This window comes from Rhinolophus ferrumequinum, chromosome X, assembly GCF_004115265.2.
Source record: "Rhinolophus ferrumequinum isolate MPI-CBG mRhiFer1 chromosome X, mRhiFer1_v1.p, whole genome shotgun sequence".
In the NCBI taxonomy this organism is placed as follows: Eukaryota; Metazoa; Chordata; class Mammalia; order Chiroptera; family Rhinolophidae; genus Rhinolophus; species Rhinolophus ferrumequinum.
This window is the reverse complement of record NC_046284.1, coordinates 645,010-669,802: the sequence shown is the minus strand read 5'-3', so window position 1 is coordinate 669,802 and position 24,793 is coordinate 645,010. Positions and strand designations below refer to the sequence as shown.

General features: G+C 39.7%; 1 long non-coding RNA gene across 1 annotated transcript; it reads right to left on the bottom strand.

The window, feature by feature from the left end:
• Positions 1-4,533: 4,533 nt before the first annotated feature.
• On the bottom strand, positions 4,534-23,693 carry LOC117023805 (uncharacterized). Its single transcript, XR_004423262.1, has 6 exons — positions 19,446-23,693; positions 17,968-18,057; positions 13,855-13,999; positions 12,474-12,674; positions 11,897-12,024; positions 4,534-10,743 (listed from the first exon to the last, which is right to left on the bottom strand). It is a non-coding gene; the product is annotated as an uncharacterized LOC117023805 (long non-coding RNA).
• Positions 23,694-24,793: the final 1,100 nt, after the last annotated feature.

The following is a 24,793-nucleotide window of genomic DNA, read 5'->3' as shown; positions in this document are numbered from 1 at the left end:
AGGACAGGAATATGCCAAGAACTCAATAAATCAGATTAAGAAAATTGCGGAAGCTTGCACAAGAATTGAGCAATCAACACAGCCCACGACCCTAACCCCTTACTCATTACTCATGATTTTTTGCCTTTAAATCCCCTGATTATATAAAATGAAACATAAAACCCCCGATTATAAGCCATCACAGAGTTTGGGCTTTTAAGCGATAGCTTCCCATTCTCCTTGCATGGTCCCCTGCCATAAAACAACTAATTTCTCCACTGCAACTTGCAATGTTCAGTGTTTGGTGCTGCTGTGTGCTGGGCAGAGGAACTCTACCCTTCTGGGTTCTTGGCTGAAACATCCCTGTAATAAAAGACAGATTAACAGGAGAAAAACAAAAAATAAAATTTTAATAACTTGTATATACCTCCTGTATATAGGGAGAGACTCAGGAAAAGTGGGTAACTCACCAGAATCGCTGAAGCCACCACCTTGAATACCATCCTCAGCTGAAGATAAAAAAAAGATGTTGAGAGTGGGGCAGTTATATAGTATGTGACCATGAAAAGCCCAATAAACAAGGGTAAAGTTGTTATGCAGATTTAAGTCGATTGTCTTCTGCATTGATAAGAGTTTGTAGAGATTAACTCATCACCCCTCTTCCTGGTACAGTGAGGGAGACACCCTTACAAATGGAGATTTCCCTTAGAAATGTAAATGTCTCATATAAAGGGTAACTTCTATTTGGTTTTCAGAGCTTCTCCCAGGTCTACTGTTTCTTAAAATTAGCCAGCCTAAAATAATCCTTGTGTCAATTAGACATATTTTGGTGTGACAAATTCTGTTTCCCTGTAGCTCCTAGGCTACAAACCTCTACAGCATGTTACTGTACTCAATACTGTAGGTAGTTGTAATATAATAGTATTTGTGTACTGTGTTGCACTCTAATATTACTATGTGATAGGAATTTTTCAGCTCCATGATAATGTTATAGGGCCACCGTGTTGACCAAAACATCTTTGTACAGCACGTGACTGTAGTACATGCTATATTTCCTATTACAATCAAATATCCTGATTTTTAAATCACAGTACAGATTTTAATGTTACTCAAATGTCTCTATAGGAACATATATACTTGTCAGACTATAAATCCCAATTCTTGGTACAGAAAATAGGAATACTGTAGTCTTAACACCCACAGTTACAACATGATGTCATCAAGGGGGAAAAAACATGTTTCAGATTCCTCTATCTTCCTGAAGGGTTCCCTAGTATGGGACAGTAGGTATTAGTTATGTAAGACAGGTTGATCAGCAGTTGGGTCTGCATGGGCCAGATTTCCTGGAAACGAGCAGAATTCCCAGATATTGGGAATGGTAAAGATCCTTGAGTCCACAAATGCAAGTCTTCAAATGACTAGTATATCGCTTGTGAATAGTGTGTGTATAATACACTGTGAAAATGCTTTGTAGTCCCATTTGCTTTCACTCTTTTCCCTTTATTAAACTGGTCTGGCCTGGAATTTGCATACCTAACCACCACTTTATGTATCTAAAGGACTTTTAACACTTTCACAGCTTTTTCTCTTTGCTCATTAACTCTCACAAAAAAAAAAAAAAAAAAAAAAAAATCAGCTAGAAAGTTAAACCAGGCATTATTATCTCCACTTTCAAGATAAGAAAATGAGCCCTGAAAGGAAAAGTGATTGTGCCCAGGTCACACACCAGAATCATGGCCTTCCTACTAACGTTGTCCTCATCGTGGTGTACCTGTTCTGAATTGACCTCTCAGTGCTTGCCAACTTCCCTGTTCTGAACCTTTGGTTTTTACAAGGTACAAATGTCTTGCTTTATCTTTACAATGAGAATTAGGGTGCTTGAACAGGAGGGACCTTACAGGCCCTCTAGTTCCCCTCTCTCATTCTATAAGCAGAAAAACTATGTCTGGGATGCAGCTCATGGGAAGTGGTAAGAGAGTGGAGTGGTATCCATACCCAAAGTCTTAAGAGCCAGTCCCAGAAATAGAACCCATCACTTCCACTAATATTCCATTGGTTATAACAATAATCTGGCTATATCACTGCAAAGGAGGCAGGGAAACATAGTCTAGCTGGGCAGCCACATGTTAAGCAAGAAGGGAATATATTTTGGTGGGCAACTAGCAGTCTCTAGGGACTAAATTTAGCAGGAATAGGTGCCAAGATTGTTTAATGCTATCTGCCATGGGTTGGGAGAAAGAAACTGTAATGTGTTAGCTGATCTAGCCTTACATGTGGAATGAAAGTTATGTTTTGTCTTATAGAGGGTTCTGAAGTTTACATCTAGTTGAACAGATATTTGTTGAGCATCTCCTATGGGCAAGGCACTGGTGTTAGGTTCTGTGCAGGTACAAAAATAAAATAAACATAGTCCCTGCTTTATCACATATTGAAGAATCAAAGACTCATCTCTAGATAATGGAATTTCACACATCAGCTACTAAGAAGACTAAATACAGGCTTGAGAATTAAGGTCTTCTTCTACCTTGGAAATCACACCACACAAGCACTCTACAGGCTACATACATATATATCATATATGTATATGTCCATATATTTAGCTCTATTAAGTGAGATTGTGGTGTTTGCAGCTTTTACCCTGCCAAGTACTGTTTCTACCTATTTCCTCGTATCTCTGAAACAACATGTTCTATGGACTTCAAGTGCCTCCCCTGTATCATGTGGACTTACATACACAATTCGAACTGTGCTGAGAATTACATGGCTAGCACCTTTAAGCACCAAAATACAATTCAATGGAATTAGAGTAAAACCCCCACACTATGCAGAGGAGACTATTTGCATAGTAACAGAAGAGCAGTTTCTTAACCTCTAGAAGTGGGGGGAGGGTACAAGAGCTCACTGCCACAGACCTGTGCACATCTCTTCCTCTATTCTCATTATAATGCAGTTGGCCTCGGGGATGTTTTCAGAATCACTGACTTAAAAAAAACAATTCTGAAAGGAAAAAGGGAAAGGATTTATTCTAGGCCTAGGGGATACAACTCATTAGTTCTTGTAGATTACAAAGTGAGGACCTCACATCCCATCCTATCTTTAACACTTCTCTCCCATGGAATTTTCTTCCAGAGTTTTTTCATCCTACCTGCAAATTCTGCTTCCTCACCAGTTCCCCAAGTGACAGTAAGCTATCTGCAAGTATGCTCAAATCCAGCTTCTTTCCCACCTAACTACATTCCCCTATTGCCTTGATCTTTCCTTATGTGATGACTTTCACGCTAGTAGTTCTGGCTTTGATCCAGAGTACACATGGAAAAGAAACCAGATTGGGTAAATGGAAGATCCTTAGGAATATCAGTAACTGGGAGAAAGACTATGGCAAACCCAGGAACTTTTCAGGGATTCTTACTCCCTTTACCAAGCTGAGGGAAGCAATATAGTTGAGAGGTTAAAGGTATGAAACTTATTCATGTGGTGCTCCATTTGGTATAATTCCTAGGAACTGTCTCAAGTTTCTTCGATTGGTTTTCCTGATACCATTGATCGCTTTTAGAAGTTGCACCTAAAACTACCTGTTTTGCTGCCCACTCATTCACAGCTAACAAAATGGCTGGCTCAATATTAGACCCAATTTAATTACACAACTTTCAAATTAAAATGGTATCGGTTTGCCTCAGTGTGCTAGCCCCATTAACATTACCTTTCCCAAAGAAACACAGAGAAAAACTTCTGATGACCAAGGGTAGACTAATAACCTGACAGGAGGCACAAAATTAATCTGTGGGAGTGGCTTGGCATGGAACAAAACATAACTGGGAGCACACACTGATACTCCCATAGAGTATAAAAGCTGAAACATACTATCAAATGCTTTATTTTCTAAATATTCCACAGCAGCTTAAGGTTTTCTTCCAAACACAATACTTGCCCTTTTCAAATTGCCATGTGTGACTTTTCTTCACTAAACAGAAAACATGGTGCTTTTCCTCTCCGTTACAGGATTACAACAGAATGAGAATGGTGAGGACCAAAGGTACCACAAAACCTAAGAGTGAGTACAGCAAATATGACAAAACTGGTGAAGTCAGCCCCTGAGGGAATGGAAGCTGCCAAGAGTCAGAGGCTCATTTATAACAAATTTTGACTAATGTGTGAGGCCAGCTGTTCAGGCTTCAGTTTGAAAAGGATATGTCCTTGCCAGTTTAATCTGAATTCTAGGAACCCCAATGGTCCCTTCACCTGCTGAGGGATTCACCTGCTGCTAACTTCTTTAATTAGTGATTTCCTTCCTGAGTGCATCCTACTTCCCACATACTTACAAATAGTTTATTATTCCCTATTCATATCCTGCCTTTTCCTCAAAATTTTTGCTTCTCACATTTTATTGCGTTTGTGCTTCTCAGTATTCCTGACCAAAGCAACTAAAGCTAGAAAGAAATGTGACCTCAAATAATTTACCCAAACTGGGTGATTAAGGTAGTAAAGGACAAAAAAATGAGATCCCGTGTGTGGTTAGGGACAGTGAGGTACAGTTTGTCACATCAAAACACAAAGTTTCCAAAACAGTACATTTTATTTGACACTAGACAACATACCCCCCAATTTTTCTCAGTTGTGACATGTAGATAGATGGCTTTCAATTGCTTTTCAGGGTCACCCATGCTAGCAAGACTTTTCAATCTTCAAAACACTCAAGGCTCAGAGATTCTGCATCTCACATCAGTTCACAAGTCAAAGAGTGTCTTCGGTTTACCGGAGCATTTTGGCATGCATTCCCTTTGAGGCAGAAGGGTAGAGATAAAGCCATTTCCTAGGAAGACCGATTTGTTCACAACTTCCTTTATGCCACAAAAATCAGATGGTGGCAAGTTATTTTGTTCTTGTTTTGTCAGTAGTAGGAGGGTGCCAGAAACTGCGAAAGGAAGGCTTTCAGTTACTTTCTCCTTTCCACTTTCTACTAATGCACCCACCACCCTCAAATCTTCTTCAAATTGATTTAATTAATAAATCCCATAGTTATCTAACCCAAGGCTTAGCTGATAACCATTCAGCCAAAAACTGTTTCTCAAGAACTTAGAGAAATGAGTGGTGACAAAGAATTTTATCATCTCAACAATGACCAGTTATTGGAATTGCACTAAACTAAAAAAAGCAATCCCAGTTAGACCTGGAGAAAGTGATGGCCTATCGACCAATCCAGTTAAAGGCAGGCTGCCCTCAGAAACAGGTTTGACCTTTTCTTTCACTCTTCCTCCTAGCCCACCCTCTGTGAGTGATTTCAAAATAGAAAAGGTCAAAGCCCGGAGGGCCTAGATTTAGAGGTTTTGGGTTGTTTTCGGTATTTTTCCAATTTTTGCCAATTACTTCCAATTTTTCTGATTTTTATGATTCTTAAAATTTCAGCATGGTAAAAATTAAACAATTTTCATTCACTGACATTATTCTGCTATACCAAGTTCTTTCTTGAGCAGGTTTTGATGATGAAGGAGATTTCTGAAGTGTAAGTTGAAAAGCTGTTACAAAAGAGAATCAGGTCTCCGTCTCCAATCTTGCTACGTACTATCTGGGAATTGTTCTTCAGAGGTCTACTTAGGTAGTGGATATTTGAAAGAATGTAAAAGATAAAGAGTAGAAAATAGATAGAAGTGGTAAATGCATTTCAACAGCAAGTATGGCTCGAGTATGAGAGGTCCCCCAAGGCTGGTGCCATTGAGACCAGGGTTTGGGAATTAGCCGTTCGTCATCCCTCCTTCTGCCCAGCAGTGGTCACAGCTTTCTCTTATGAGGGATGGGATGGGAAAAATAAAATGTCTATTATAAGGAGGGTTCCTACAACTTAAGGAGCAAGCTCAGTGGAAACCCTGCTTATTGTAGTGGCCAGACTGGTAGAAGAAATATGGAGTGGGAATTAAATTGTACAATGTTGTTCGGGGACAAAGCCCCTAATCAGAAAAACAACCCAAAAGGAAATTTTAAAATTTCTTTGGGAAAGCATTCAGTTGTTCATGTCTTTGGGGCCAACAGAGAACCTAGCAAAGGACCTTATACACAATAGGCCTACTTGTAGAATGAATGAATAAATGAAAAGGTTTCATTCCATTTCTTGTTTTTCAATTGCATCTCCAAGACAAAGTGCCTTTTGTACCAGACCTATTTCATTTAGCATCACCTTCTCCAATGTTTGTATGAATGAATAAATAAAAGCCTCTCTTACTCCCACTCTGTGAAACATGCCAAAGAGAAGTTGATCTATTTAATCATTACTTCTCAATATCTTATTATCACAGCTGCTCAATGAAGGCTCTTCAACAAATGAAAGAACTGCAGTCATAAACTTTGTTGTTTCTACCATAAGCCAGTAAGCTTTAAGTGAATCTTGGTCTAGGTCTTTTGAATCTATTCACTCTCCTCAGACAGTATTTTATTCAGAGTGAATACATTTTTACAAAATATGGAAAAACTAGAAAGAATCTCTTATTGCTCAAGTGACTTCCTGACTTTAAGCCAAGCCAACGAGCAAATACTTTTAAAACCAGTTGTTTCACCTTCTCATCTTAAACCATTTAACTACAACAAAAGCAGAATCTTAAATTAATGAATTAAAGGAGAAATCCTGAGCGCTTGATCATTCTGGCTTCAATTTAGGTCAATGAGCAAGTGACTTTGGGACTGTAGAAGTAGGGAAAATGTCATTTTATATTGAAAGAACCATGCCTTTTTTCCCCCCTATTTTTTAAATCTCCAAGGCAAGTCAATGGGTTTTCTGGACCAGAAAACAGGTACTCAAATATTTACTCAAAACTCAAAGTTGTTTTCAGATCTTCAGCTATGATCTGTCATCTAAAGCCCTTTAGAGTAAGCCCATTTCACTTTTGTAATGCTCAGGACCTAGAATGATCCATTTCACATAAAATATGCTCTGTTTATCAAATGAACTTAAAAGAAAACCCGAGCCATTTATTTTTATGCCTTAAATGTCTCTAAGCCAGGCCAGGGTAGATGTAATTCACCTCCATCTTCAGTATTCAGCATTCAAAAAACTGAGGGAGAATCAGAACAGCTTGCTTTTAAAAAACAACATCTCCCATCTCTTTAGTCAGGCCAGGGAGCAAGTAGCCTTCTGGTCTGGGTTGTATCTTTCTACCTAGCTCAGGATTTAGCATATTGCTTTGTACAATTCTATTTTCCCCATGTTTACATCATTAAATAACCGTTTAGTCTGAATCTCATTCCCTCCAGTGAGCATCCTATAAGGATAAAATCATTTTTGTATCATGGGGAATATGCAGTTCTGAGCCTCACAGAAAGTAATCAGTAATCATTCATTCAGCCAGCAGTTAATTCCTTATCTGTATAGAACAGTAGGCTTCGTAAACGTAGACCCAAGCCTGTGCTGCAGATTCAATAACAATAATGAAACTTTGCATCTCTGGAGATAAGAGAGAGTAAATCATTGATGTTCAATGAGCAGATATTGCTTATATATGTACAGCAGTTTAAGACTTACAAGTTGACTGTACAGATTATATGCTACTACCTAGGACACAATAAAGATGGATTATCTTTACATCTTGATGCCTAGCGAAAAGACTGGTACATAATATACAATTATTATCCAGTCTCGCATTCATCATACATTTAATCTTTTACAGATTATATTCAGAGTGTTCAATAGCGAATAATCCTTTCCCAAGTTTTTTCCAACACTGGTTCATAGTCTGAGAACTGTGATACAATGTTATAAGCCTATAGTACTCAGCACCAAATGAGAAAATCAGTAGTTCTAGTTCTATGGTGCTTTACAGTTCATAAGGCTAGTATCTGTATTGCCTTCTCCTCAGTTGTAGGCACAATGAAATGATAAGTGCATGAAGCTCCTTAGTGCCATAACCGTGAGTTCACATAGTAGGCAACTGATGTTTAGTCCTTTAACAAGTATTTAAACTCTCAATTTGCATAACCATTTACACTTCTTTCCTCATAACAATAGTTGGCACATAAAAGGCATTAGTATTCATTCATTCATTAACATGTAGCCCATTGGCATTTATTTAGTGTTTTAGTTTACAAAAAAAAGCCCTTCAAAATGCACTTCCTAGCTGAAATTTTTAATTCTAAATTGAGAATACTTTCTATTTTCCTTGTCATCCTGAGTTCCTAGCATGTTATCCGCACATTATAAGTCATCACAATAACTTACTCCCTTGTGTTTGCTGTATATTGTATACTTTAAAAGCAGTTTCCATGTGTTTTCTGCTACCTGGAATACTTTATTTATACTCAGAATCACCATAGCAGCAGAAACACTATGGCTATAAATATATGAATTATTTATTTATCAACCACTTAATTCCTAATATCTGCATAGTATTGTATACCTTTGACAAAGCACTTTATTCATGCTTCTTTTAATCTTTATATCCAGTGCTTAGACAGTAGGATGTATATACTGTGTAATCAATATCTATTCATAAACTGAAACTTAGAAGTCTAAGCACTTTCATGGTTTACAAAGGGACAGGCACAGCACACAAGGAAATTAATATTTTCAGCACAGTCCCTAGCATCTGCATCTGGGGTATCTATGGCCCACAGACCAAATCCACTTGGTTCATGAGCTAAGAATAGTTCTTCCTCTTTAAAGCATTGTTTAAAAAAATGCAACAGAGACAATATGGCTTGTAAAGCCTAAGATATTTACCATCTGACCCTTTAGAGAAAAAGGGTGTGATGACCCAATTTACATAACACTTCACAACTGACAGTGCACTTTCAAATATTAGCTGTGCATGGCTGCCACGACACTATTAATGAGAACACCTTGCTTTCATATACATTGTCAACCATTTAAATTATCTTCCCTCATGATAAGAGGAAAGAAATCAAGGAAAGGATTCAACCTGCTAAGTATTCCCAAGTTCTCTAACCTTTAAGCCTAGAGGTGGGCATTAAAGCCAAGGGCAGAGTTGGTGCCATCTACCAAATTCTGAGGCCACTACTATGAGCAGGGGGTTCAGGCTGCCTCGTTGGGTCTCAGTCATCCTTTTGGGGAACATCACTAGGAATGCCAAACGGCAGGAATCTTGCTCACCAAAGCTCAAAGAAGTAAGTTGTGCAGGCTGGTGCTTCTCAGCAGCCTGGCACATCTGTGTATCTCTTGTCTCATCCTTCTCATTGGCCTGGATAGCCTGGCACTTATTTCCCCTTCTCATCAGCCTAGACTAGCTTCTGAGGAAAGGGGGGGACTGAAATACAATGTCACCTATATGTCTCTCTCAAATGGAGTGGAGGTGAAGAGAAATGGAAGTGTTTTTTGTGTTTTTTTTTTTTTAAAAAAAAAACACACCAAAAATGTAATAAATATCTCAAAAGTGTGATAAAAACTGGCTCAGGCATACTATTGCTAATTTAAAGATGTCTCTTACATCAAAAAAGACATCTGAAAATAAGTGGGCTTAAGTGGAGATAGGAGAACTGGAAGGGGAGACAGGAAAATGTCCAAGAGAAGGGAGGACAGAAAAGATCTGAAGTTTAGGGTGCTCGGCTTGATCTTGGAGCTTCTATCCTTTTGGATTCTGGGTCATAGGACCGCAGCTTCCCACACAATTTAGTCTTAAGATAGCCTTGAAGTCCACGTAGAGAGGCTTGACTCCTGGGTCTTTATGTGTGTCTGATGTGGGTCTTTATGTGGGTCTTTTTATCTCAGATCTTGGGCCTTGTGTGTCAGGCCTTTCCATGAGTCCCCACTCTTAGGCTTTCAGCCTCCCATCCTGGGTCTTCAGCCCTCTATCCAATTCAGTCAACTCTTCTGTCCAACAAGGGCCACCTTCTGTACATCGTGGCACTTGGGGCTTCCAATGGTCTCAGGTGTGAGGTTTCTATCTATCATGGGGCATGGGTTTTCCATTTTAGTCCTCAGGTTTCAAGTCTCAAACATCTGTCTTCTACTTGGGCCCTCCACCTTGTGTCCATGTTAGGTGTTGGCTTTTACTTCAGTCTGGACCCTTGGGCCTTCTTTAGTTTGGGATCATTGCACAGGACAGTCTGGCATAGGAACTGCTCTGCAGTGTTTATTTTGATAGCTGACACTCTGCACCTATTAGAAAGGGCTTAGAAGCCCCTTTGTCACAAACATGCACACATGAGCAAACACACACATGCACAAAAAATATGCAAGGAGAGAAGAGTATAGGACATCAAGGAGGGGGAGACACAGACTCATGAAGAGGCTGAAAGACCCAAAAGTCAGTAGAAGGGGAAAAGCAGAGAAGAAACGAGAATAGAGAGGACTGGTGAAATGGAAAATCACAAAGAACAAAGAGACACAGAAGCACACAGAGCATGAAAAAAGAGAGTAAATGGCCCAAGAGAGGCAGAAAGGACATGTGGAAAAGAGAAAGCCAAGATAGAGTAGAAACAGTAGAATCAGAAAAAGGTAAAACGTCAAACGAACAAGGGGAGAGAGTGACAAACAATCAGTTCACAAAGAGAAAAAAAGAGAGGTAGGCAGGACAAGAAATGAGCACAAAGCACCCAGATGTGACGCAGAGACACAAAGGGAAAGAAGAGCCAGGTCTGGGAGAGCAAAGACAAGGCACAGACCACTCTCATGAACAAAAAAGAAAATGAGACACGGTGAACAAAAAAGAAAATGAGACACAGAGAAGAAACTAACAAGAGAACCATACAAATGGGAAAGACACACTTTAGAGAACAAAGACCAAAGACATTCAAGGAAGAAACAGACAAAGAAAGAAATACACACTTTTGAGATAAGAGATAAGCCAAGGCAGACATTCAGAGGAAGAGGGGCACAATAAACATCACAAGGAGAAGACAAAAGAAAACCAAAAAGGGCATTAGTATCTACAATAAGATATTATCAGTACCAATATTAGGTATGTTACCACCAATAATAATTATAATAACAACCACAACCAACACAGATGCTCTTCTTACAGACTTTCACCTTCAGAATTGTACATAGAACCAAAACATGTCTGCCTGCCACTAGATGGTAGTGGTGGCCACTCAGATTGTGTCAAATAAACTTCTTTCCCCACCCCTTTAGAAAAGGGACTTGATCTTCACACCCTTCACAATTCTAATACTGGCTTTCCTTTAGCACTAAATCTTTACTGCAGACAGATTCTCTCACAAGAGGAGATAAGAAAGGGCCACTCTCCTTTCAGCAAAAAAACAAACTTTTTTGTTTTAGGTTTTTATATGTTTAGACTTCTATCGTGTTTCCCCAAAAATAAGACCTACCCCGAAAATATGCCCCAGTTAAGATCGTCAGCCAGATGGATGCATTAAGTATGTTATGACGATGTTCCAGAAGATGACATGACTGTATTTGAATAAATGTAGATTGTTGTACATGAAAAAAATAAGACATCGCCTGAAAATATGCCCTAATGCATCTTTTGGAGCAAAAATTAACATAAGACCCGGTCTTATTTTCAGAGCAATACGGTAGAAAACCTGGTCTTATTTTGGGGGAAACACGGTAAGAGTGGCAAAGAATCTATGTAGTGAAGATAAAGAACAGATGAGGTATTACTAAATTCCCTGTGACACAACTGGAACACAGTATTATCTTTGAGTTGCTTCAGTGAACCCAGTTGGTAATCCAGGCAGACCTTGTTTTATTGCACTTCATTTTACTGTGCTTTTACAAATTGAAGGCAAGACCCTCCAACAGCAAAAAGATTACGACTTGTTTTATTGCGACACTCGCTTTATTGCTGTGGTCTGGAACCCAACCTGCAATTATCTCTGAGGTGTGCCTGCACAGGTTACTGGTCATTCTCCCATATCACATTCAGGCCCCCTCTGCGTTAGATCACCATACCCCAACCCACAAAAACCTCCAACAAATGGCTCTGAGCTCTAAAGCGATCCACCAACAACTTACTTCATCTTGCTCTTCTAAAGTGCCAGTGTCAGGCATATCAGTCTTCCTTTGGTGCATTCAGATTTCTTGCTCCTTGCACTGCTTTTAGGAAAGATGATTATGGTAGGTATAAAAGGAACAATCAGGAGCTACAAAAAAAAAAAAAGAGAGAGAGAGGGAGGGAAACTATGTGAATGCCATAATGAAGTATTAAGTGAGTACTGCGCTCGACTTATGGGAGATTCAAATTAGTGAGTTATAGAAAGTGTCTATAGAGCCTAGAAATGTATAAAGTTGAAGCTTCTAGATCCTTAGAGATAAAACCAATACAACTTCGGCATTCGACAGACCAGGAAGTTGTGATATAAATAGGAAAATGTCTTGCCTAATGCTATTTGGTGAGCCACTGGAAACACCACCATTATCACAGCCTTATTTCTTTAGTTGAACTCTAATCTGTATAATCAGGACTTACTACACTGAATGGCCACCTTCATGTCCCAACCTGCAGCCCCTATTCTGCCTCTCTCATCACTGAGCTAGAGGATCGAAATTAGAGACAGTTTCCTCATGACATGTTTAGGGACAGCTTACCCACCTCTGATGTTGTCTTGAGACTTGAGCTTCCTATCGGGGCCCAGGAAAGAATCTTGATTGAACCTCCTGGCCTAGGGTTGTTACCCAGTGGTAGTGAGCCTTTCCCCTGGAGGATCCTTATGCCCCATCTCCACCTAGGGACCGTCAAAGGGAATGGGTCACTACGACTGTAAAGCAACAAGCCTATTCTTCTCAGGAAGATCTGGAGAAGAGAGAAAAGAAAAATAATGACTGAAATGCAGTACACAGTGAAAGACTCTTCCAATGAGCAACTAGTGGTTAAATTAAGCTCTGCAGACTGAGCACTGTGAGGAGCTCTATATTCTATAAACAGGCAAATTCTTCTACTCATTCCAGTTCTGTTCCTTGAACTTCCCCTCATTTCCAAAAGCAATTTAGAGCTGAATAATTAGCAAAGTTCCCATACTGTGCTTTATTGTCCAGTCTCCATTGGTGTGGATTATTAACATCCTTGTGTTCTCATCATAAAGTTTGGGGGGGTCAAAAAATCAAGGCATTGAAAATAATAGAAGAAAAAAACCAAAGCTTTCTCAACCAAGACAGCTATGAAGCCCCTTGGAAAAGCCCCAATAATTTTTAATCTGTATGTTAAGTAGTGAGATGCTCGAGCAGTGCCAAGGTAAACACAATTGTTTTCCACTCAGTCCACACGGTACACTTCTTGAACAGCTTATGTAAATGAAACACTTCCAAGTCCCGGATATTCAGAGAAATAAAAAATGGTTACAGCGATATAAAACCCGTTATTAAGACAGCTAAACAAATCTATACAAAAAGAAAAACAAGGTGCAGGGACCCAGTAAATAGCTTACAAACCCTTGGGTCTCTGTTATTCTACCTTTTAGCAATTTCATGGCTTTTCATATTAACAAACCCTCAACTTGTTAAAATGGCATGACAGTGACAATGGAATTAGGCCTGCCAAAACAGGGCTATGACACAGATCAAGTTGGTACTACTCACCAGCAAATCTTCAGCATTTGCTACCCATCTTCTAAAGGCAAGTAGAAATAATTTTCAAGGCCTACTAATCAGAAGGTATAGGTTCGTTTTTCTCTCCTAAGTAGCTATGAGATGTGGAAGGAACTAATTTTATTTTGCATCTCTCACTCTTCATTTATGGAAAGGGAATCAAGTACACTTGCCCTCAGAGGCCCCACTGGAGCCTGGCTCTGAGGGATAAACGAAATAAACCAAACTCACTCTGGAAAGCTAAAATGTGTGTATATGCAAAAACCCCCCTAAAACACAGTAGGAACTGATGAAAACTGGCTGTCCTGTTTTAAAAAGGAGAGCTGTAGGAAGTTAAAGCCCTTAAAGCCAAAGACAGAATTCCCCCACCAATGAGCTCCCCGAACTACCTTTTGGTCCAAGTGGCCTGCAAGCCATCCTCTTAGAGTACTTGGAGCGCATCCAGCTTCTCAAAAGAAAAGATGTGTTGAACGTGGAGCTTCTTAGAGCTGTTTGTAGACCAGTCCTGAGGTGTCCAATGCTCAGAATGTCTTTCTGAAGAATAAAGACAGGGCTCAGTAGGACAGGATACCAAAATTATTGAAAAAAACCTCAGCAACAACAACACTAGGAAGCATTAACTGAATCATTAGATATAGGTGTGTCCTCTCTAGCCCAAAGGTCTTGGTCTGGTCTTGGTATGGTCTCCTAAGGTCTTGGTATGGTCTCCATAAGGTCTTGTAATGAACGGCAAGCACAGAAGGTTAGGAAAGTATGAAAAAGAACTAAATGAAAATATGGCTCAAGCCAACACTCACCTTAAGGGCTGACTAAATTTGTAGCCTAAAGGTCATGCTCTTGCCGAAGAAAACACTTCAAGATGCAAGGTAGCAGGGCAATTACTACTGCTTAGAGACACAATGGCCTCGAGCATTTTGAATAATTGGTGAGTTGTCTTTACTATAGGATAGGAGCTTACTGAAATGAAGCAGGTCTAAGCCACGTTTGCAATGTCGAAAGCACTTCGCATGGTATGGCATAGTGTGGAAAGAACTACATGTGGCTTCCTGATTCTTGATCAGGAGTTCCCTTTTTATTTATAATACCTTTATGTCAATATCAAACAAATTCTAACAGTAGTATGTCAAAGATCACTTACTCAAGTCTATTCTCTACATAAAATGTTCAGTAAAGCAAAACTGATATTCTATGACGTTCTCATTATGAGCAGAATAGGCTTCAGAAATCTCTTGGCAATATCCTTCCCCATCCTTACTTAACCTAAGGTTAGATATTTCATCCCCAAACACAGGCTTCCAGTTAAACGTGGCAGTCATACATATATATTCACTGTGCTCCCTCCTGAAGCCCCATTAATGATGTACAAGCAAATTTGCCCGAAGAATTTTTAAATAGATCCAAGCTCAAATTCATTTATATACTGCCTGGTTAGGGTACCTAAAAGAAAACAACTATTCCAGTCTCCCCAGATCTTCTGAGCTACTCTGAACCATATTTACTGATGTGGCCACTTTAGCATCAAAGCCTCCTCATTTTTTTTGTTATCATAGTGATGACATATAGAAAGAGCAGTCCCTTTCTCTTACAGGGAATCTAAGGCCAGAGAAGATGGTTACATTTTGGTACTGATACAGAACCACACATTTCATTGGGATTCAATATTCATTTGCAAGAGTTTGTAGACTCTTGATCTATCATCTCATAGCCCAACAAAATGTCAAGATATTTTAGAGATAAAGACCAAGCGGCATAGCGATCCAGCTGGTTCAAATACTCCAACACTACACAAGTCACAGAATCATCACTAGAAAGGATTTAATGATCATGTACTCCAACATTTTCATTCTCTAGATAAGGAAGCTGGGAGGCCAATAGATGAGACTCCCCTCTGTTTTTTACAACAGTTGGTGGCACAGTGATACTTAAACCCAGGTCTTCTCTCAGTTCAAAGGTCTTTTAACCTTGAGGTCTGGGCAAGGATTCTCAGGGCTATAGGAGTGTTCTACAAACTGTCTACCATATTTCGCCATAAAGATAGTCTGGATCAGCTAGATGATTACCTCATAATGGAGGATTACATTGCCAGATTGGTGGCAAATGGTACTAGTTTTGTTGCCTGTAGCTTAAAGAAAAGAACAGGGGAAAACAATATATAAAAGTGGCTTGTGCCAAATAAGACAAATAGCACTGCTATGTGCTATAATAACAAAATGTTGAAGCACCTTGGGAAGGGCCATTTGGTTAAGTGCATTAACACAGCATGTGCCAGTAGAGACATGCCACACTGCAAACACATTTTAACAGCCATTTATTCACTACTATCCTGCACACTTGCTGTGTTTTATAGATTTGTATTACAGATGTAATTGTATTATAGATCTAAGCAAAAAGATCTTATTCCTGTTTTGTTCATTCCCTTTAGCATAAAAATGATTTCCCTGAACCTAAAGTGTGCATATGATTTTTTTCCTTTTTAGAAGTTTAATCAAATATAACAAAATATTAATTGTAGAATCTAAGTGATCAGTCAATATCAAGTGATATGTCATGTTGATAGTATGTACTCTTAAGAAGCAAGAGTGGCATGGCAGTTTATTCCTGTGGTCTTCCTCCCGAAAATTCATCTACCCAGTCTAGTCATGAGAAGAACATTGGACAAATCCCAATAGAGGAACATTCTGCAGAATACTTGACCATTTAGTCCTCAAAACTGTCAAAGCCATCAAAAACAAGGAAAGCCTGAGAAACTGTCGAAAACCAAGAGAAGCCTAAGGAGGACATGACTAACATGCAATGTGGTATCCTGATGGAATCCTAGGACATCAAAAGAGCATTAGGAGAAAGCTGAGGAAATGTGGATAAAGTATGGACTGTCTCTAGTAACAATGTTTCAATATTGCTGTACTAATTATGACAAACGTACCATAGTACTGTAAGATGTTAATAATAGGCAAAACTGGGTGTGGGGTATACAGTAACTCTCTGTAGTACCTTTAGAATCATTCTGTAAATCTCTAAAACTGTTCTAAAATAAAAAGTTTTGGGTGTTTTTGTTGTTTTTTTTTTTTTTTTTAAATCTCCCAACTAGATGCTGAAGGCTTATAAAATATGCAGAGTTTTTAAAAAGCGAGCAAAATGGAACCTGAGAACTGGCAAGTCTATGTTCCAGATTTTACTATAGTAGGTACCATCATTGTTTGCAAATCTGGCCTAAAGACTTGCTCTCTTTCTTTTGTTAATAGGCATTTACCTGTTGTCAGTTTTAAAATTGAAATACATAAGGCCCAAACATTCAAGTATCCATAATATCAAAAAGTTATTTAAAAAAAAATTAGCAATTAAACTCGATTGTTCATCTTGTTCATTAACAGATTTCCTCTTATGCTATGTTTGTTAGTACAGTCCCTATGAGGTTAATTGTTAATTAACTTGTTAATTCAGCAGATCAGCTAAGTCTCAAACAAATACTTGAGATCCAACTTGAACTGAATTTTGAAAGACACCAGTGTTAAGTGCTACTGATTTATAGCCAGAAATATGGTAGCGGGGAAATCAAGTTTTCTTCCGATTCAGTCTATAAGACTTGAGGCAAAGAAAGGCATTAGCTTTATGTAACCACACACATCGGTACTCTGCCACCTAAGCCTCTAAGGTTCGGGGGAACAGTTACTGGCTCAGGTCAGGTATCAGTTCCCTTCTCTTTAAGCAGGTAAAAATTTTCCCGGGACAGTTTCACAGATAACAATGTTTAAGCAGCTACCACAGATCAACTTTTAATTCTGTACTTCAAGTCACAAACTCCTATCCAGATGTACATTTGATAACCAGGGCCCAGATACCCTGAAAAGAAATTATGATGTTTAATCATGGCAACCCTGGGTCTTATGATCTTCTATAATTCAGGGAGGTGGTTAGAGAAATGTGTAGATAAATTACAGAAAGATAAATGGAAAAGCTAAAGGGGGATATGGAAAAAGATGCACAAAACTAGGGTGAGGATACTTCCTCCAATCCTATATATATATATATTAAGGTTCTAGAAGGAGGAAAGTCAGGAAAGAAATCACAATAATCATTTAGAGAAATGGCGAAAAAATTTTTAAGTGCTTTCTTTTTTGACCTTTTGAAGATTTTCCAAATGACAAAAGGGGTTGAGGTATTCAAGTCACTGAAGTTGAGATAGATGAGATTCGATCCAAGGTTAGAGCCAGGATCAAAAGCTAAGTGTTCTGATTCCCAGTTCTCAATTTTTTCATTCCTTTGTTGGCATCTCACTCCTTCTGCCCCCAAACCCATGAAAAAGAATAGCGATCCAGTCCGTGTAAGAGAACATGTGCTTCATTCAAATGCACTTGCAAGAAGCAAGGAATACAGTAGTGCGGTAAGCCACAAATTCCTTTACGTGAATCATATCTTTTGTATTGCTATTTATTCCAGTATCTGGCCCAAGAACTATTTGTTAACCTTCCAGAGATTTTATTTTGAGCAATGACTTGATTCACCTTTGGGTGCTGTCCAGTGCAGGCTTCCATCCACCTAATATTGTTCCATCCTTCCTGAGTAGCGGTACAGAACTGGCTCAGAATTCATCCCTTTAAAACAAATTCCAATAATTATAGTTGTATGTTAATATTCAATGGTAATTGGTTTAGTAATTCATAAGCACAGACCAGTGTTTCTCAAATTGGGGTGATAAGAACCCTGGAGATTTGTGGATATGTTCTCATGAATCCTCAAGTCCTACATAAATTATATAAAACATTATATGTCTTTGACAAAGATATTTTGAAATTGAGAAACATGTTTACATTTTAAAAACTTAAAGTCAGTTTTCCTCAAAGCACACGTTCTTTAGGATCGCAAAGAATTTTGTTCCTGTAAAAGGTGTTTCATCCTGACAAGTTATTTTAGTTTGAAAAACAATGGCATACATAGACCACGTTTCCAAGAAGGCTCAGGACCATTCGTATATCACCCCGTCGGTCAGACAAATAATGTCTTCAGGCATTGGTGAGGGGGGACAAGGAAATATGAACATAAATTAAAATGGGCAGTAAGAGAAGGCCAGCTCATTATTATGGTTCTTCTTGCTCCTGCTAGGATGAATGGCTGTACCCAAAAGAATGCTTCAAATTTTATGTTGATATTTTTCAGCTGGACCTTTGTGTTTGTTTTACATCAGAGAAACTAGGCATGGTCATGATTTTCTTGTAAAACTTATACTTCTCCATTGCCCTCTTGCCAAGCACGTTCCACAAATATCTCATACTAAAAAGGAATCAATGCTACTCTCATCTGCTCTTGGGTGGAAATGGAGTAAAAAGGTAAAAAGAGCCAACACATCAGATTTATATCCCCAACCCCTGAACCTTGAAAATCTCAAGCTTATAATGAGATTTAACAATCAACAATTTGCCACAGAATACAGCCAAACACAATGGGTAGGCCTTATCTCTTTAACTGATTTCTATGCCTCCAAAAGAGGTAAAAACCAAATGACATTAAAAATAAACGAAATGGACTACCCAGATGGCTTCAATAGTCATCATATCAAGTACCAAAGAGAAAAAGTAAACCCATCCCTTTAAGTTACTCCTGTCAACTTCAAACTCTGGTTGCTCACTTTTAAAAAGTCTAACTTATAATTCATACAACACAGCGCTTGACTATCATTTCCTAAAGTTATTTCAAGCGTGCTTATATTAGCTCACCAATACAACCATCTAGAGGATGAGATTATATGTAGGACTCTATCATTTCTAGTGCTCACTTATGTGTAAACTAGCATAAAGCCAGGCACACAATATTAATTCTATAGTTCTGTTAGTTAACTCATATCGTGATCATATATATACATTGCAGATAAGGTGGAAACAGGCAAGGAGACTTTCAGAACCCTCTGACTTTTCTATGGGTAGCATCAAGAGAAAGAAAATTGAACAGGGGGAAGAAGACTTAGTAACTACCAAGTAGTACTTACAGTAATCTAAAGAGCCAGAGACTCTTCTTACAGCTGTCCAAGGAGCTATTAGTGCAAACCGCACCCTGAGCTGGGCCGACCTTTTGGCATCCTTCTCACGGAAATAGTATCCTTCCTTTCTCAGTGATTACAAAGAACCGCTGTTGTAATGAGTAGTTATTTTCTCATGAAATACTTCTCTGCCACCAAACACCCTGCACACTAGAGCCTAGGCTAGTATTCATTTTTACCAGGCAGCAGCTAGCTCACTGTTGCAATTTACATCCAGAAGAATTAGATCTTGGCTTATTTTTTTGAAACAGGAACACATCTCTAAGTCCTTACTTCACTGTGGTGCTTGAGGCTACTTTAAATGAGCACAACTAAACAGGGTGTGTTTTATGTAAGAGAGTAATCAAACAAGGTGATCTATAGTATATGTTCTCTTATTTCATCCTTTTACAGCAATCTTGAAATAAGTAGGGGCTGGTTGGTGCTCCAGATCAAGAGTCACAGTGGTCTATCCACAGACCCACCACCCTTAGTAAAATGAGAGACACTGGTCATCAGGTACATGGTATAAATGGGTTTTTAAACTTCAAAAATTCAATGACCAGGTTATCAATTCCACCTTGCAATTCAGATGCCTTTCTTAAAAAATAGCTCCCTGGGCCTGACTTGCCTTGAGCTTTTCGCCCAGTAAAGCAGTAACAGAGGTGGCCAGGGATGGTTCTTGTCCCCACGATGGGACAATAATTGAAATTGGGATCCTTAAAAAATACAGAGAAAGGAGTGAAGGCCCATCCACCTAACTCAGGCCTGCTTTGGTAGTCAACACTGCACAATCACAACATCGAAGTGGTAGGGAGATCTTGGGCTGATGGGTTGAAACACAGGACAATCAGTACTGTGTTAATTAACAACACAGAAGGGTCTTTGGATAGTCAGCATTACTCAGAAGCAATGCAAATTAAGAAATGGAGGGGTTCATGATGGATGGGCGGGACCAAGGAAAGTGCAACTGAGGCATTACAGCAATACAAATACATTGGGTAAACCAATGACATCTGGGCAGGGCTGGGAAGGAGGAGGAAGCACAATATTATCTAATGGTCAGATACATGGACACCTGAAATTGTGAGTATTAATAGTCCATCAGAAGGGTCCAAGGGCAGGCAAGGACAGGCAAGGGCTGGGGAGAGGGAAGGTAAGGGTAAGACCATGACTACTTGGAATCTTATACCCTGGAGCAATGCAAAAGGAGTGGGAGTATGGGTTTCTGTTTGGGGCTGCGGAAAACCCACTGCTAATTGCCATTGTGCTCATAAACATTGCCAGGAGAGGTTTTGTGTGCTCAGTTGCCCCTGTAGTAATGCAAAGTGGGTACAAGGGAATGGCATCCTACTCTAACAGAAGGGGGCATAGATAATTGCAAAGTCACATTAACAGTCCCAAAAAGGGCCTTAGTCAGTATCCCTGATGCATACAAAGAGGGTTCAGGCATCCTACCTAATAATCAATACTTTGGATAATTGTTATTGGTGCATATAATTGTTCAAGAGCTGAGGTCACGATGGTCAGCAGTAATTCAAAGGCAGTGGCAAGGGCATAAAGCATCCTTTCCTACTGCACAGGTCCACATACAGAAACAACTATGCACATTAATAACCTCAAGAGAAGAGCTCATTCATGGTTAACATGCCCCTAATGCAGAGGGGGCGGGGGGATGCAATCCTCCTCCAACAGAACAGATGGACAATTGCAATCATTCACATTAAAGTCCAAAAGAAAGGGCATTCGTTGAATTGCACCTCCTTGCTGTAAAGCAAAGAGGGTACAGTGGTTCTGATACAGGACATGCTTAGAAAATTGCATTTGTGCCCATGAACTTTCCAAGTGAAAGTGTCTTCATTACTGGGCACTGCCTGTTGAAAATGCTAAGGAAGTAGGTAGGGTATTTACCTAGTGCATAGAACAGGCAAGTGTGCTTGTCTGGTGCACAAGAACACAGACAAATGCAATTATGCACATTAACAGGCCAAGGGGATGTAGGGGTTGGCAACCATGGTATACTGCAAACTGAGGGCAACAGGGTAGGACAAACTAAGTTAAAATTACGTACATTAATATCCAAGGGACATTGTACAGTAAATTAAAATCGTGTACCTTGTACAAATACAAGGCTCTTAAAATAGTGGGCACACATTACTAAAAGGCTAAGGGACTGAGGACGGGTATGTTTACCTAGTGTACAGGAACATGGACAAATGAATTTATGCACAGTAACAAGCCATGAAAAGAGGGCTTAGTGACTTAGGGGGTCTAACAGAGTAGGATCATATTCAAAAGGAACGAACTATGTGCAGTTACGCACATTCGTGCCCCATGTGTATGGTTGTAGTCAGTTACAGCTGTGTGCCTGGACTATCCTAGTATAACGGTCTTGTGCAGGGGGCACTCCCTGCTGGAACAGAAAGGTAGTACGGACAGGTGTCCTGGGCTAGTGCATAGGAACCCACACAGATATAATCAAGCATATTAACAGGCCAAGAAATGGGACCTAATGGGTCACAATTCCTGTGGTACTTGCAAAGGGGAAGGATACTAACGTAATTATTATGCACACTAATACTTTGAGAAATGGGCCTTAAGTGGACAGTAAAGCAAAAAGGCTGTGAAGACTCAGGAACCCAAGTTCACTCACAAGACCATGGACAACATACTAAACGTATCCACAGTCCCAAAAGAAGGGCTTTAAGGTCATTAATCTCTGCTTCCATAAGCAAAGGAGTCCTGACCTGAAAGGCACACTTGTGGACCATAAACATTGGAATTCTGCACATAAAACAAAAATAACTGAGGTAATTAATACACTTTCTTGGCAGATGAAGAGACTACAGTGGCCTTAAATAAAGCATACAGTTGAGGTCAATGATCATCATTCACTTTAAGTATTTTAGTACAAAGGTCCTTAGGAAAGTGCATCCACTGTTGAATATAAGGAAAATGAGTGAGCTCATATCGACTACACACAAGATGATAGGAATACTGCACATTAACAGTGCAAAACAAAACAAAGGGCCTCTGGTTCTCATGGACTTCTGTAATGCTAGCAGGTGAGAGGATGGCTTCCACCTTCACAGTCACCAGTACCCTCTCTTGTAATGCAAAGGTATCAGGAAGAGATGGAATGTTAGACTGCCAGAAGGGATCACATGCACAATTAGAAGTTTAAAGTCTCACATGCCTTTTCTGCTAAAGGAAAAGATGTAGGAGGTAGTGTTTCTAAACTAACAAAAGGGACCACCTTTGCATTTAAGCATACTCGGAGTACCGTGTCCACTCTACGGTAATATAATGATGCTTCTTCTCATGTACGCCAGACTAATATGAGGGACAACTGCTAAACTAATATAATTATCCCACTGATGTAACCCTTGGCATAATACAGACACTTAGAGCACAGGGTAAATCCAACTGCTATATAAAGACTATGGTGGCATTTAAGCACATTCAGTCCCAAGTACTTACTGTGGTCATGCAAAGTGTGTAGGGATGCGGTCCAATTGTAACATAGGACCATAATGGCATTTAAACGACTTCAGTCCCAAGTACTCACTGTGGTGATAGAAAAGTGTGAATTTGATGTGCTCCCATTGTTACCGAAGGACTACAGTGGCACATAAGCACATTAGATCAAAAAAACACACTGTGGTGATGCAAAGTGATAGGGATGGGGGATTCCCATTTTTACGTATGGACCACATTGGCATTTAAGCACATTAGGTCCCAAGTACTCACTGCGGTGATGCAAAGCGTATAGGGATGGGGGTCGCATAGTTGTGTAAGGACCATAGTGGCATTTAACCACACTCAGTCCCAAGTAATCACTGGGGTGATGCAAAGTCTGTAGGGATGGGGTCTCATTGTTATAGAAGGACTATAGTGCCATTTAAACACATTCAGTCCAAGTAGTAACTGTGGTGATTCAAAGTGTGTAGGGATGGGTCCCATTGTTACATAAGGACCATAGTGGCATTTAAGCACATTTGGTCCCAAGAACTCACTGTGGCGATGCAAAGTGTATACAGTTGGGGTGTCATTTTTAATGAGGACCATGGTGGCATTTAAGCACATTCATTCCCAAGTACTCCCGGTGGTCTTGAAAGTGTGTAGGCACGGGTGTCACATTATTACATAAAGACCATAGTGGCATTTAAGCATATTTGGTCCCAAGCACTCACTGTGGTAATGCAAAGTGTGTAGGGATGGGTCCCATTGTTGTATAAGGACCATAGTGGCATTTAAGCATATTTGGTCCCAAGCACTCACTGTGGTGATGCAAAGTGTGTGGGGATGGGTCCCATTGTTACATAAGGACCATAGTGGCATTTAAGTCCATTCAGTCCCAAGTACAAACTGTGGTGATACAAAGTGTGTAGGGATGAGTCCCATTGTTGTGTAAGGACCATAGAGGCATTTAAGCACATTCAGTCCCAATTACTCCCTGTGGTAATACAAAGTGTGTAGAGATGGGGGTCCCATTGTTACATGAGAACCATAGTGACGTTTAGCACATTTGGACCCAACTACTCACTGTGCTCTTAAAAGTGTGTAGGGATGAATTCCATTGTTACAGAAGGACCATAGTGGCATTTAAGCACATTCAGTCCCAAGTACTTACTGTGGTCATGCAAAGTGTGTAGGGATGGGGTCCAATTGTAACATAGGACCATAATGGCATTTAAACGACTTCAGTCCCAAGTACTCACTGTGGTGATGGAAAAGTGTGAATTTGATGTGCTCCTATTGTTACTGAAGGACTACTGTGGCACATAAGCACATTAGATCACAAAAACACACTGTGGTGATGCAAAGTGATAGGGATGGGGTCCCATTGTTGTGTAAGGACCATAGTGGCATTTAAGCACACTCAGTCCCAAGTATTCACTGCGGTGATGCAAAGTGAGAACCTGATGTGGTGCCACTGTTACATAAGGACCACAGTGGTATTTAAGCAACTTCAGTCCCAAGTACTCACTGTGCTGATTTAAGGTGTGAATTTGATGTGCTCCCATTGTTATGTACCACCATAGTGGCATTTAAGCACATTTGGTCCCAACTAGTCACTGTGGTGATGCAAAGTGTGTAAGGATGGGGGTCACATTGTTTCATAAGGACCATAGTGGCATTTAAGCCATTCAGTCCCAAGCACTCACTGTGGCGATGCAAAGTGTGTAGGGATGGGGTTTCATTGTTATGTAAGGACCCTAGGCCATTTAAGCACATTTAGTCCCAAGTACTCACTGTGGTGATGCAAACTGTTTAGGGATGGGTCCCATTGTTACATAAGGACCATAGTGGCATTT